The 14,698-nt window shown below is 47.2% G+C and overlaps 1 protein-coding gene and 1 long non-coding RNA gene across 3 annotated transcripts in view; one reads left to right on the forward strand and one right to left on the reverse strand.

The window, feature by feature from the left end:
* The window catches only part of RB1CC1 (RB1 inducible coiled-coil 1), a 40,554-nt gene extending 30,853 nt beyond the window's left edge, over positions 1-9,701 (reverse strand). The window contains exon 1 of one of the 2 annotated variants that reach the window (XM_061123299.1): positions 9,489-9,701. The gene's annotated coding sequence lies outside the window, so the exon portion shown is untranslated. The remainder of the gene's footprint in view (positions 1-9,488) is intronic. The other variant, XM_061123298.1, reaches the window with a different exon arrangement.
* A 151-nt stretch (positions 9,702-9,852) lies between these two features.
* Positions 9,853-11,210, forward strand: LOC133042286 (uncharacterized). The gene is made up of 2 exons (XR_009689466.1): positions 9,853-10,057; positions 10,814-11,210. It is a non-coding gene; the product is annotated as an uncharacterized LOC133042286 (long non-coding RNA).
* The last annotated feature ends 3,488 nt before the right edge of the window (positions 11,211-14,698 follow it).

The raw sequence follows: 14,698 nt of genomic DNA on the forward strand, positions 1-14,698 counted from the left end.
ATGGGCAGGGCCTGGGATCTGTTGGAACCACTGAAACTCGGCCAAGGTAACAGGAGGTCATTTACACGACAGCACCTCCTCAACATAACCTCCACCTTGCCAGCTGACCGCTCCCACCCGCCAGCTTCACAGAACACGCTGTCATATGGAGAGGCCCACGTGGCAAAAAACGGAAGCCAGAGCCAGCAAGAAGCCTCTGTTCAGGAACCTGCAAGGAGCTGGTTCTTGACAAGCACGACAATTCCTACTGAACATCAGACAAGACCCCACCCCTGCCAGAGACCATCACTGAGTCTCCTGAAACAGAGCACCCAGCAAATGTGGAAAAATAATATGTCTGTGTGTTTCCAACAGCTAGGACTGTGGTACTTCTCACATACAGTACCAATATCACAGGGGCATCGCAGGAACACAGTGATAGAGACCATCACACCACTGGGCAGACAGGAAGTGCCCTTGCTGGGCGGCTGCTCCTCCTCCCCAGTGTCTGGCTGGGACCCCACCACCTCCCGTGGCACCACTGCTGATGACCAAACCCAGCTGCACGCCTCCCTAGACCCAAGTTCTCTATACAACCCCACCCCCAACAGCTGTCACCTAAAACCTCTCTTTACTGATGGAACCAACAAACCCCATCTCTCACGTGCTGTCTTACAGACCATCCTGTCTTCCTCACAGGTAGGTAAACAGCAGTAACAATCCAGTTAGTAGTAGTCTTATTGTCTACTGACCACCGACTTTGACTCCTGAGGCTCCTGTGTTCATGAAGCCCTCACTTGTCTCTGACTTCCATAAAAGTCTCTCAATCTATTCCCTGCATCCTCAACTCCTCACCTCCCTCAGCATCCTCCCACTGTCCTCAGGGAGGACAGGGGGTGGGGGGCGGGGCGGGGGTGGTTGTGTGTGTAATGTGGTTCCGCTCCTGAACACCAACCACCATCAGGATGACCTTCATAGCAGCAGCCACCATTCATAAGTGTTTATTTACTGTGCTCTAGGTCACTGTTCTAATAAACTAAATGAAATGTTTCATTTGATCCTCACAAGAATCCTTTAAGCTGAGCTTCCCTGGCAGCTCAGATGGTAAAGTAACTGCCTGCTAATGCAGGAGACCCAGGTTCGATCCCTGGGTCAGGAAGATTACCCTGGAGACAGGGTATGACAAACTGCTCTTTTTGGAGAATCCCATGGACAGTGGAACCTGGTGGGCTACAGTCCATGGGAATGCAAAGAGTCAGACATGATTGAGCAATACTCACACACACACAGAATCCTTTAAGAGGGATACTATCATCATCCTCACCTCACAGATAAGGAAACTAAGAAATCAGGGCTTCAGTAATATCACAGGATCCAAGCCTAGACAGTCCAGTAAAACGGCAGACACTGTATGGTGTCTTCCTCTCCTCCCCTCCCCAGGTTTCACTCCCAAATGCCACACTGCTTAACTCTGAACAAAATGAGCTACTTCAAGTCTCTGAGGCTCTTCCCCAGCCTGGACCCTCATTCCTCTGCCCACTGTGATCATCACCCACCATGATCTACTGCAAACCCCCCCACCCCAGCACACACACACACATTTTCTTTCATGGAGTTAATCACACAATCCTGCCATTCACTGTGCTGACTTTATATCCACTGCACTACTCTGCTGCAGATACTGGGATGTTTCTCCACACAGTTCTCACCTCTCTTGAATAACAAGCTTCTTTAAAGCAAGCATCCTGCACTCCTGGAAACCAGCTCTAAAATACTTTCTCAATAAAATGAATGAATAATCCCACACTAGCAAAGAATTTGGAGAAGGCAATGGCACCCCACTCCAGTACTCTTGCCTGGAAAATCCCATGGGCAGAGAAGCCTGGTGGGCTGCAGTCCATGGGGTCGCGAAGAGTCGGACACGACTGAGCAACTTCACTTTCACTTTTCACTTTCATGCACTGGAGAAGGAAATGGCAGCCCACTCCAGTATTCTTGCCTGGAGAATCCCACGAACGGCAGAGCCTGGTGGGCTGCCGTCTAAGGGGTCGCACAAGAGTCGGACACGACTGAAGCGACTTAGCAGCAAAGAATTATCCTATATGCCTGTGAAGACTGTGGAGAAGTCACATAATTGACACTGACCACAGGATTCTTCAGCTAGTTCCCTAAGGAAAACCCCTAAGGTTTTCAACGTTGTCATCTCCACCAAGGATAAGTAAGATCACCTACACTCACCCCACTACTGATCACAGAGCAGGCAGTTACTCCCCAAATGCACGCCAGCGGCTCTACACTAACACTGAGAGACGTGTTCCTGTCCCACTGCAGATCAGAACCAAATCCTTAATGAACGAAGGGCAGGAAGCCAGCAGACTGAAGTGATGGATAGCTGACTGTCAGGAGCTCCCAAGTGGCAGAGCCGGTCCAGGGTGAGTAATGTCAGTGCAGACCCCTGCCCGCCCTGGAGGCTTGTGGTGAGAGAAAAACTGAACAATCACAAAAACTCTACATGAGGATTTCATACTAGAGCATCATCTAGTATATCTTGACTCATCAATTACTTGTCCTTCACAAGCAACTGTCTTTCCACACTATTACAAATACTTCATAAACAGCCAACACTGACACCCAAAATGCACTCCACATATGGGTGTGCAGTGGTTTCAGTCAAACCCGGACTTAGATGGACCAGGCTCCACAAGACCACTCTCCCCTGGGATCCCCTGGGATCCCAGCCACAAGTCCGGTGGTGCCCGGGACCACCCTCACTTCAGACCAGCAGACTACAAGTTCAGGCGTCCCCTAGGCTCACAGAGTTCAGGAAAGTGCTATACTTTGGATTACCGTTTTATCATAGTAAAAGGATACACATTAACGGTAAAAGCAAAGGAAGATTTGCATGGCAGGGAGTCCAGAGCGCTCCAGGTGCAGAGCTCTGGGGGTCCTCTCCGGGGTCAGGAGGGACAGTCTTGCCTCCTCCTGGTGGGGATGTGCAGCCCACCCATGTTTTATTGTGTTTCAAATGTGTTTAAAATGTTCATTAAATCCATACCTATAGATAAGTGACATATTTATCATTCAGTTACAGAATGTACCATGTGATTCTGTTTGTGGGTTTTAGTTTATTAACTAATACTGAGGGATGTATGTGTAGACACAAGCATTAAAAAGTCTGGAACAATTTAACGTCAATTTTTTTTAAAAGGCTATCTCTGGATGCCGGACTTTGGTCTCTTTAAAAATCACAATTGGGGGTTAAAAATACTTGTTTCCATTTTTGAAAAAGAAAAAAAGAACATCACACAGTTACAAAGAAATAAAGGACCTGAAAACCCACCATCTCAAGCTGGTCCAGCTAAGGGACAAGGCTCCTCACCTGCTGGTCCTAGGCTGGCCCCCATCGGGCTCCCAGGGAGAATTACCCCCTCACTCCACACACTTCCCTAGATATGCACATAAGAGGTAGAAGAGCACTGTGAAAAGAACGTGGATCCTGCGTCAGAAGACCTATATTCAAGTCCTGTTCCTACTACTGACTGTGTGACTCTGATGGACCTCAACTAACCTAAATTATTCTGATACAACAAAGCAGGAGACTTCCCAAGTCATAGGGCTGTGAGAACACAGAGAATGTATACATGCAGAGAAGGGCTATGCCAACCAAGGGCAAGACAACCACCGAGGGTTATGAACCCTCCCAGACCTCTGCCCTCAGCTCAGGACTGGTGCTCAGCCATTCCAAGGATCTCCAACCAGAAACCACACTGTCTCTCAAACTCAGCAGGTCTGTACTTCACTTCAGTGCTTTCCCTTTAAAACGGTTCCCTAACTTCCTCTGTGAACAAAACTATCACTCTGTTGCTACCCAAGACGTCAGTTATTTCTGTCTGCATCCTATCCCTTTTTTCCTATATAATCCAACCCCTGATTTTCCAATGACATAATCCTTATTTTAGAGCCTGGAAACTCTCTTCTGCTCGAGCCCTTCCTGAACACGCCCACCACTTACAAACAGGTAGGCCAGATGCTCCGCCCCCTGGAGCTTGGCTGTGGCCACCGCAGGTCACAAACCTATCATCTGTTTCTTCACAGCCACTGCCCCACTGACCTCAGGACAGGACCCACTCCATACACAGTCTCCTTGGACTCCATCGTCTGCCCGCCCCTTTAAAGAGAACCCACCAACTCTGGCCTAAGGCTAGATGACCACTGAAATGGCGAGTCACCTGTACTTGAATGCCGACTCTCCCACAGAGACTCAGATGACCTCTGCACATCAAGAACTGAAATACCACCTCTGCAGAGAGGGATAGCAATAATGCATCTCAGATTACTGCACGGTGCAAGGAATATAATAACAACTCCAAAAATGGTGACAGCCATAACTTTACCAACATTTTAGAACTTCATAATCAACCCATTTGCCTTTCCAAAAGTATCTCCAGCTATTTCCCTACATGAAACCCATCCTCTCACTTTACACAGTCTTCCCATACTTGCCATTTCTGCTCATTTGAAAGTTACTCATTCAAGTGTGGTCAGAAAGCCCTTCTGGGTCCATCAGCCCTTTTGGAAGTCGCCCCTGGTCACAGACGGCCCTTAGTCTTCCCTCTCTGACTCTGAACTTACAGAACTCTCTCAAGCTGTCAAGTCGTATGAAGTATCTCATGTGGGGAGAACAATCTCACATCATGAAAGGACATCTGTTCCTCCTGGGTCCTTCTGGGATACAGTAAGCTATAAATGAGGGGGTATTTTTAAAAACACTGATTCCAATGCATTTATTCCCAGAGATACAGGTGTTACAACTGTACTTTCATGCTTGTAAAAACAAGAAAGCATCTCCCATATTCACGCAAGTGTCCATCATTTATCACTGGATATCTGCAATTTCTTCTTTGAGGCATTACCACCACAACAATCAGGTCTGTCACTCTAGCTTACTGTCAACCTGTCTCGTCCATTCAAAACTCAGAAACAGCTTCCTTACACAGGGAGACAAAGGGAAAGCCCCAGACCATAACTGACCTCCCAAATGGCACACAGCTGGTCATTATTCACCCTGTGTTTACTGAACACCCAACAAAGCCAGATTCTGGCTCAGATGGTAAAAAAGAATCTGCGTGCAAGGCAGGAGACTCAGGTTTGATCCCTGGTTGGGAAGATCCCCTGGAGAAGGGAAGGGCTACCCACTCCAGTATTCTTACCTGGAGAATCCCATGGACAGAGGAGCCTGGCAGGTTAAAGTCCATGAGGTCGCAAAGAGTTGGACATAACTAAGCAACCAATACTTCTATGTCAGGTGTTAGGAGTCCAAAGACCCTCAAGCTGCTCTCAAGTCTAGCAGACCACATGAAATGTGGATAATGCTGGACAAGGTGGACCAAAAGCTTCAGAGAAAGAATAAGTAGGAAAACTTCTGTCTGATTTGCAATTCTGCAAACTGTAATTCGGCAACTGAACCTGAGGGCCACGGGTGCTGCATCAATGAAACTAATGGTGTTCACCACAAATGGGAGTGTCCAGGTCACCCAGGGACTGCAAACTGGGCTTCAACCTCTCCAGATCAGATTTATTCCCACCTGATCCTCCTCTTTCTCTGCCAAGAAAAGAAAAAAGAAGGAAAGAAGAGTAGGTCAGCCATCTTCCTCACACTCCCTAGAGAGCCTTTCCAGAAAGGTCCAGGGTGCTGTAACCAGACCTGATGGGAGGACAGCAGGACAGGAATGGAGTGAGAGGGAGACCCCTGGCAGTGTGGATAGAGCTGGGCCTTTGGGGTCGTCCCCCAGATACAGGAAGTATACATGGAAAAAGCAGTTTCTCAAAAATGAGGTAACAGCACGCACACACGCAATCTGTTTGAGCTGAATAGCGTAATAACACGAGACTCTCTCCGTATCAGTACATATAAACGTATTTCACACTGTGGTGTCCTGACGTTCATAAAAGCTGCGGAAAACACATGACAAAGATAAATTGGAACTGATTATATTAGTAAATAACAGTCTAAAATCTGTGTCCCGATAGAGATTATTATTACTTTATCCTTAATGTAATTTAAAAATCTTCATGTCCTATGGCTGATTCATGTTGATATTTGACAGAAAACAAAATTCTGTAAAGGAACTATCCTTCAATTAAAAAAAAATAAATTTTTTTTAAAATTTGCATGTCATTTGATAGATTCTCAGAATAACTGTTAAAAGACGCTACATCAGAACTGCACATGGTAGTTTTTAAACAATTGCAAATATGAGCTCCCCATGTGTCTCAGTGTTAAAGAATCTGCCTACTAATGGAGGAGACCGAGGTTTGATCCCTGTGTCAGCAAGATCTCCTGGAGGAGGGCATGGCTACCCACTCCAGTATTCTTGCCTGGAGAATAACATGGACAGAAGATCCTGGTGGGCTACAGTCCACGGGGTTGCAAGAGTCGGTCACGACTTAGTGATGAAACAACGTATGACACTGTCCTTAAATGTAAATGTGAATTCTGTTTGTTTAAAGTCTAACGTCTCACACAATAGTATCTACAACATTTTCTAATCTTTCACAGCATGTAAATGCACAGCAATATCAAAAAAGGATGTGCGCAGCTGGAATTTGCAGCATAATGGTTAAAAACACAGTCACGGAAATATTGACTAATATTTCAGTATTCTGATGATTACTAGCCAATTATGTGCAGCATATAAAAGAAAAATATGACCTAGATAGTCCTGAACCAGTCACAATTACGTTCATCTCTAAGCACAATTTCAAGCCAATAAAGTGAGAATTTAGGGACTTCCCTGGTGTCCAGTAGTTAAGAATCCACACTTCCACTGCAGGGAGCGAGGGTTCCATCCCTGGTCTTCCAGGGAACTAAGCCCCACAGGCTGCATGGCAGGACCAAAAATAATTACAATAAAAAAATTTTTAAAGGAGAATTCAACAGAGAGCAAAATTGGAGGAACATCCCATAACCCTCAGGGAAGTCACTAAATAGCTGGAAGAAGGGGTGTATGGAGGTATTCAAGCACTGTGCCTGCAAAGAGTCACTTAGGAGAACAGCAGCTTCACTGAGGGATGGAGAAAGGCCACCCTCCCAGGGCCCTAAACAAGAGGCCCAGGTTACAGGTTTCTCAGGTCCACAATAACGGAAGAACCACAGCAGCGTAATGACAGGCATAGCAAGTATGGAATCGTCAACCCAGCACTCCGCAATCTGCTCCTCCAGCACTGTGTCTATTTCAATGCATCTCAACACAGTGTGAACTTGCAACTGATCTTCCTTAAAATTACCAGTGTCACCGCCGCTTTCTACAACTTCACACAAAGCTTACATATAAAGTTCCCCTTGTTCACTGCTCATTGCTAGAGTTAAAACTGGGTCTTGCTGGGGTTTAACATTTCATGAAAATAATGAATGACTCTCAATCTAAACTGCTTCCCAGATTCACCAGGTTTACTGAACAAACCACTGTGCCTCCGAACACAGCAGTTTACAGGATGCTACTCTCCTCTAAGTATCTGTTGAGCCTCCAGCAAACCACCTGTTCCTACTGCTCTCCCCTCACTCCTGTCTGCCCACCTTTCAGTAATCTCTCCTTTCCCTGTATATGCCAAGGACCTCAGAGCTGCTGCAGTTTCCTTCTAATCCGAGATGGTCAGAAATAGTTAGCTTCCTCACTTTTCTTGGGTCTTGCCTTCAGATTTCAGACAATGCTTAAATAGTAATGGACTGTATACAGGACTTCAATCTCCCTTCTCTCACTGGGCAAAGACAATATGGTACACATTCCCGTATGCCCTGCAGAGACGGCTCCATGGTCTGTCCGTAAGGAAGCAACAACCACCTGAGTGAGTGAGTGAGTGTGGAAGGGGGCTGCTAGACTTTCACTGGAGGTGCCTGAGCCAGTGTTTTCCGAATACAAAAAGCTGACTGGGGTTACCAAACAGTACCGTCTGGAAGAGAACATTTTACTACCCACTGCTTTTTTTGAAAAGTTACACACATCAGCAAAGTAAAGCATAAAGCAGGTGTTCAAACATTTGCTGAATGCAGGAGAGTGTAAAGATAGTCTCAAAATTAGAGGCCCAATAAGAGCTCCTCTCAAGCTTCTGACTGAAATGAACAAGCTTACATAATAAAAATTTAGGTTCAAAAGTGTGGGGCTTTTTGTTTTTTTCCCCCCCTCCCCCAAAAACAAAGGTCTTGTGCCCTCTGCCCCTTCAATGAGTTTCATTTGTTGGAAGTAAACCTGCCCTGTATTCTGACCGTGTGTGTGTTCAGCAAGGGCCAGAAAAATGCGGCCCTCCTCTCCTATCATCCAACATCTCCACCCAAGAATCAGGCCAGACACAATCCTAACCGTGACAAACATAAAGCATTCCAAACAGACGAAATTAAATTACTCTTTTTAAAACCGTGTCTGAGTCCGTATCTGATTTCCATCAACAGGCATTTACCAACACAACCGTTTATCAATATAAAGCACCCTGTTTTATAAAACTCTAGGTTTTAGACACAATGTTAAACACTAAAATGTTGAGAAAATATGTTCATTCAGACCATATTCTGTTGTTAAAAACAGAAAGGAGAAAACCATCTTCAGATCCCCAGGAGGGCCTGCTTACAGATCCAATCAGCCGCCTTCCTCGACGGCCCCTTGCGTCTTCCCACAGGAACACCGGACCTTGAAGAACCCTGTGTGTATCAAACATGGAAACGCACCAACGAGACTCCTCATCACGCGGGCTGTCTACCTCAAACTGAGTACCCCTCCTAAGCTGCTAACCTCCCCACCCTGTGAAAAAACCACACACACACAAGCACCACCCACACACGACAACCGAGAAACTGTACAATACGGCGGCTAGCAAAGCAGGCCGGTCCTCCTGCGGCCCGCATCCTGCTGCCCGCGTGGGGTCTCCCCTCTCCGGCTTAAGGTCTCTCAGCCTCCGTATCCACCGCGAGCACCGCGGCCCGCCCCGGCCCGCAGGCCCCGCGCTGTGACCACACGGCAGGAGCCCGGTGCGGGGACTCGGTTACCAAACAAGCCCCAGCGCCGCGGCGCGTCCAGCGGGGAGCCGGGGAGATGCACACCCACCCCCCTACTCCCGGCGGGGACGCCCGGCTCCGGCCGGGGAAGTTGTGAAATCCGCACATACGCCCCGGCCCGCACCCACCCGCGGGCCGGCGGAGGCTGAGTCATTCCCGGGAGTAACTTTATCCGGACGCTGCCCTCGGGGAGCCTTGCGCTCCGGGGTCCGGACATAGCCGCGTCTGCGACCCTCGCCCCGGCCTGCTCGCCGTCTGACACCTCGAGGCCCGGCCCGGCGGCGACGGCGAGGGTGCGTCCCAGGCCCCGGCGCTCCCGACGCCGGCTGGGAGCACCGGGAGGTAGGGGGGCACTGGGAGGTCGGGGGCACCCAAGAGTCCGGGCCGCACAGGCCCCGCGCAGCCGTCCGCCTCCGCTTCACGCCCGGGGACCCGCGCCTGAGGGGCCCGACGCCGCGCTCACCGGGCAGCGCCTCCTCCTCCGCCGGCAGCAGCAGCAGGGCCCGCGGCCCCCGGCACCATCTTCCGCCGCCGCCTCGTCCTCGGCGGCGGCTACCAACCGCCCATCCGCGCCGCCAACCGACACAACCGCCGGCGCCGCCGAGGCAGCCACCTCCGGGCACGGGGACGGGCAGGCCCCTCGGCTCTGCGTCAGGGGCCGGGGAAGGGCGAGCCGCGGCCGGTCAGAGCCGAGGGGCCGGGCGACGGAACCCGAGGCAGCGCCGGGCTCGGTAGGGCCGCGGGCACGGCCGCCACGGGTTTGTTATTGTCGACTCCGGCCCTTCCTGCGCGGGGCACGCCGGGAAGCGGGCGGGGGAGGGGCGGGCGCGCTCAGCGCAGCTCCGCGCAGGCCTGGAAGTCGGCGGGCTGCCGGAAGTCGGCGTGCTTCCGGGTAGGGCCGGTTCCAACTGTCCTGGCACCTGCTGCTGCGGATGCCGGGGTTGGTGACCTGGGAGTCCTCCCGTGACCCCGGAGACTCCGCCGGGCGGTCTGGGGCGGTGCTGGCCGTCGTCCGGGCGCGAGTGCCCCAAGGTGAGCCTGACCTTCTCCACTACAGCTAGTGGCCCTGCGCCCGCCTACCCGCCGAATCCTGCGTTAGCCTGGGCGGAAGAGGTCGACCTGTCGCGGAGGTGGAGGGCAGCCGAGGGTCCGGGACCTCGTTTGGACCGGACCAGGGCCTGTGAGCGGACTGGGCGCCGGGAGGGCTGTCCCAGGCCGGGTCCCACAGTGCGGGCGGCACGCTCTAAGACCAGGAACGGGGAAGAAGGGAGCTAAAACTGGGTCGGGTGGAAGAGGTCGAAAGCGCCGCGACCACCCCTTTCAGCTCGACCCTGAATTCTGTAGCAATCCCCGGGAGCTCCTGATTCTGTGAAGGTGACCAATCAACGGGCAATGGCTTGAAGCCGCAGCGTTTAAGTATTAAGTCTGGTGATCAGAAGTTACAGGTGGAATAATATATATGATACTTTTAGAATTCCTGTTAAATCGGGGAATATCTGGTATGAGTTAACAGCTTGCGGGTGGTAGGGCTATCATTTGAGGGCTTTAGAGTTGTGTTTGCGGAAAAAACGGGTATTAACACCCTTTTCAAGGGCTGCCAAGCCGAACACACGCTACCGGGAGACAGTCTTCGAACCTTTATTTGTCATGTTGGGAACTGAGAAACACTAAACAGCTGGTTAGCGTTAGGGATTCTCCGTTTCCATCTCACTGACCCGGTATCCGAAAGGTTGAGAAGGACCTACAGGGTACTACTTTATCTATTTGTTTGTTTTAACACTCCTACAGATCCCACAGAGGCAAATCATCTTACTTTATTTATTTATTTTTTTGAAGTGGAGTCTTATTACACCATGCCAACGATGTACAGCAAGGAACTGAAGTTAAGAGGCTAAATTGTTGTTATGCCTTGAGGGAAGGTGTGAGCTTGCAAGAACTGAAGAAAGCTGATTCTATCAGGCACAGCATAGTAATAGGCACAAAGAGAGTAAGCGGTAAGAAGGAATTCAGCCAGAAAATTGCTAAGCAAAGCACAGTCTTAGGCCTTTAAAAAATATATTGGTGCTTGACCTTCCTCTTAGTCATCAATGACATTCATCATTACAAATTAAATACACCTTAGTATGTAAAATCATGACTGGAATGTGCTGGTGACAAATCTAGTGAATAAAATGTTTCAAATGTTTCTTGTCTGACTTCTTTCTTTGGGGTGGGAGGGAGAATAAAACTAATTCAGTCCTCATCTTCCCCTTTTCCAGAGTGTAAATAGTAGGAACTTATATGCCTGATATTCTTTCCTAGTGATAAGTGAAAATGTATCAAGATTAGTTTTTTGACATATGCACATATCTAGAGAAAGACCCTGATGCTGGGAAAGAGAGAGGGCAGGAGGAGAAGGGGGTGACAGAGGATGAGATGGATGGAGGGCGTCACTGACTCGATGGACATGAGTTTGAGCGAACTCTGGTAGATGGTGAAAGACAGGGAAGCCTGGCATGCTACAGTCCATGGGGTCACAAAGAGTTGGACATGACTTAGCAACTGAACAACAGAGAAAACACTACTGCAGTTTCCTAATACTTCATGTGTCCATAATAATTCTCAGCAAGTTATATTTCCCTTAAAGCCAAGGATATTAGCAACCCTCTACACTCTCCCTTCCTTAATAAATGAAAACAAGAACAAACAAAAAATCCAAGGACCAGCCCCCCAAGTTACTGTATTAAATGGACAATGCTGAGACTTAATTTGAACTTTCTAAACCACTGCTCCTTTACATTTTTAAATCTTTTTCTCTCCTTGCTGCCTTCTGTAGTGTCTCCCTCTTTGCTCTTAAATCTGTTATTTAGGCCTCTTCCAAATTCTCAAAAGTAATGATAATGCAAATGATGAGAACATGAGGTGCTGGAGGAGCAGAGAAGAAACTGAATGTTGTCATCATCACATTATTTTATTAATAAACATTTTAGGTCCTTCTGTAGATTTCCCAGGCAGACAAAAGAAGGTGTTTCTTTTTAGGAATCCTTAAAAGGCTACTATTAAAACACTGTAAGTACTTCAGGTCAGTCCAGTTGTTAAAGCTTTTTTTCCTACCAGGTCTCAACTTGAGTGTCACCTTCTCAAGGAGTCTTTCCCTGACATGCCCAGAGTTCACCTAGATCCTTCTGTTGGGTGGGTGAAAAGTTCATTCAGGTTTTTCCATGACATCTTACAGAAAAACCCAAACAAACTATGGCTAACCCAGTATCTTTCAGTATCTGTCTGACCTGCCAAAATGGAAATCCTTCTCTAATAAAGCTATTTGCCCAGTGCCTGCTGGACACTCACATTTATTAACAGCACCCAACACATTTTTCAGTTTATTGCTCAGCTTACCTCCCAACTCATCTTTTGTTATTTACTTTATCTAAGACCATTCTCATCCTATCTCTTACCTGCTTATGACCTTCACTGATTTTGTTTTGTGTGTTAGATACAACTTAAACTTCTTAGCCTAAGAATCTCCTAGGTACCAGCATACCTCTAGGTTATCTTCTGGCACTTCTCACCTTCACACTTGCCTGGTATGAGTTTCATCATCCAGGAATGTTCTTCCGATCTTGTTCATCTCAAAGCCATCCTTCAAAACAATTGGGAGCTCAGCCAGCTGCCAGCTTCTAGATAGTGACTACTCTCCCTTCCACCACCTCTTTCATGTTACACATGTAAACTCATCTCATCTAAATCTAAAACCCTTAAGGAACTATGAATGACTCATTTTTAAGTTCCTAGAACTTTACAGAGAGCTTCGCATTTAATAAAATATTGAAAGTAATGAATTATGCAAATATTCAAGTTGAAGGTTGACTAGGTAAGGTACTGTGGAAAACTTCTGCCCTCTGCCCTTAAATATCTAAAAAACTTGGATGGGGGACTGTTCAAAAATCGCTCTAGTAACAAGTTGATGACATCTTTTAACCAAAAAAATACATTAGGGTATCAGGAAGATCATAGTACACAGCTTAATTTTGTTAACTCTGCCTGATTGGGGATTTCATTCCCCATCTGCACTTGGTATTTCTCAAACAATTTCTTAAAGATTATGTTCAAACAACCAGCAACCACGACTGACATGACATTACTCACAGTATGAATCATAATTTCCCATTTTTAAAAGTTAACTCCTTTTAAAAGCCTCAGACTTTGTTTTGAAGATCATAGCTAGTTTGGTGTGTAAAGTGTGGTCATGTGCTACTTAGAGGCTGCTGGCACGTGATTATTAAGTTAATCAGTCCAGTACTATTTACAGACCTTCCAGCTGCCCTACTCAGCTGGCCTGTTGTTGTTCACACATATTATTAATGATAATGGTGATAGTTATGAGTGACTGTCTTCAAGCTAGTGAGGAGCTTGATGAGCTGGTGAGCAACACTGTTTCTAGTGCTCCAACACAAGAAAATGCAGCACACTTTATTTTCCAACAGATTTACACCAGTAGATCAAGACAAAACAGTCATCTTTCATGTCAATTCCTGTCTCATTATTTTGAAAACGTGCTTAAAATGTTAAAAAGTAGAGCTGGGATGTCCTGAAGCAGAAACTACTACTTCCTCCACTTCATTTCTTTCAGGCAGCCCTCCCTGCCTCCCATGCAGGCAGCATACCTCCCAGTTGTGTAGTTGCTAAGTCGTGCCTGACTCTTTTGCAACCCCATGGACTGTAGCCGCCAGGCTCCTCTGTGCATGGGATTCTCCAGGCAAGTATACTGGGGTGGGTTGCCTTTTCCAATTTCTAGGGCATCTTCCTCACCTAGGGATGGAACCTGTGTCTTCTGTATTGGCAAGCAGGTTATTTACCACGGAACCACCAGACATCCTTTTTAATGTGATTTATTAAGAGATGCACTGAACTGGGTGTCTTAAAAACTGGTGTCTCGTCCTGCCTGTCTACTGTGCTGTTTCCCTAGTCAGCTCTCAACCCTCCATCAGATTATATTGCTCTTAAATCCCTAAGCCCCACCTCTTTCCAATCCCTCTTGCTTGATCAATAATCTTACCTCCTACATCACAAGGAAGCTGTGAGAAAGAACTCCTCCACCCTTTCTTGCCTTCCTTCATCTGCAGACCTATCCACGCCTCCTGTTGGTTCCCCTGCAGGTACTTGGCCCCTTCCAGTAAGGGAGTCATGGCTCTTGACTCCATCATCTGTCAGTCCTTCTGTGAGACCAGTTGACACATGCCAAATTCAGTGCATATGCCAAACGTTTTACAGAATTTAAAGCATCTTTAAAATTGGAATTTATCCTTAATTGCTTATTGTTCCTCTTAAGATTAAAGTAATAAAGCATTACATCAGCAGTATGATTTAGTACTTACCAAAGGTAACTTTTGATCTTTCAGTTTTATTAAAATTGATTTATTAATTGCTAGACAATTATTTACATGAAATCTCATGTTGATCTCTTAACAAAAGATCAGAATTAAAACTCTTAGGTAGATACAAATACTATAGAGAGATTCTTTTCCTTTCTGTTTCTGTAATGTTTATGCTACTTTTTAACTTAGTTTTGGCTGCCTTGATTATGTGACTTTACAATAAAAATTTTCAGTCTTTATTTTTTGGCCATTGTTAGTGCATGATTGTTACTTAAGTCAATTTCGTTGTATAGAAGAATGGAGTATTGGAAATTTATCC

Source organism: Dama dama, chromosome 21, assembly GCF_033118175.1.
Source record: "Dama dama isolate Ldn47 chromosome 21, ASM3311817v1, whole genome shotgun sequence".
Lineage (NCBI taxonomy): Eukaryota > Metazoa > Chordata > Mammalia > Artiodactyla > Cervidae > Dama > Dama dama.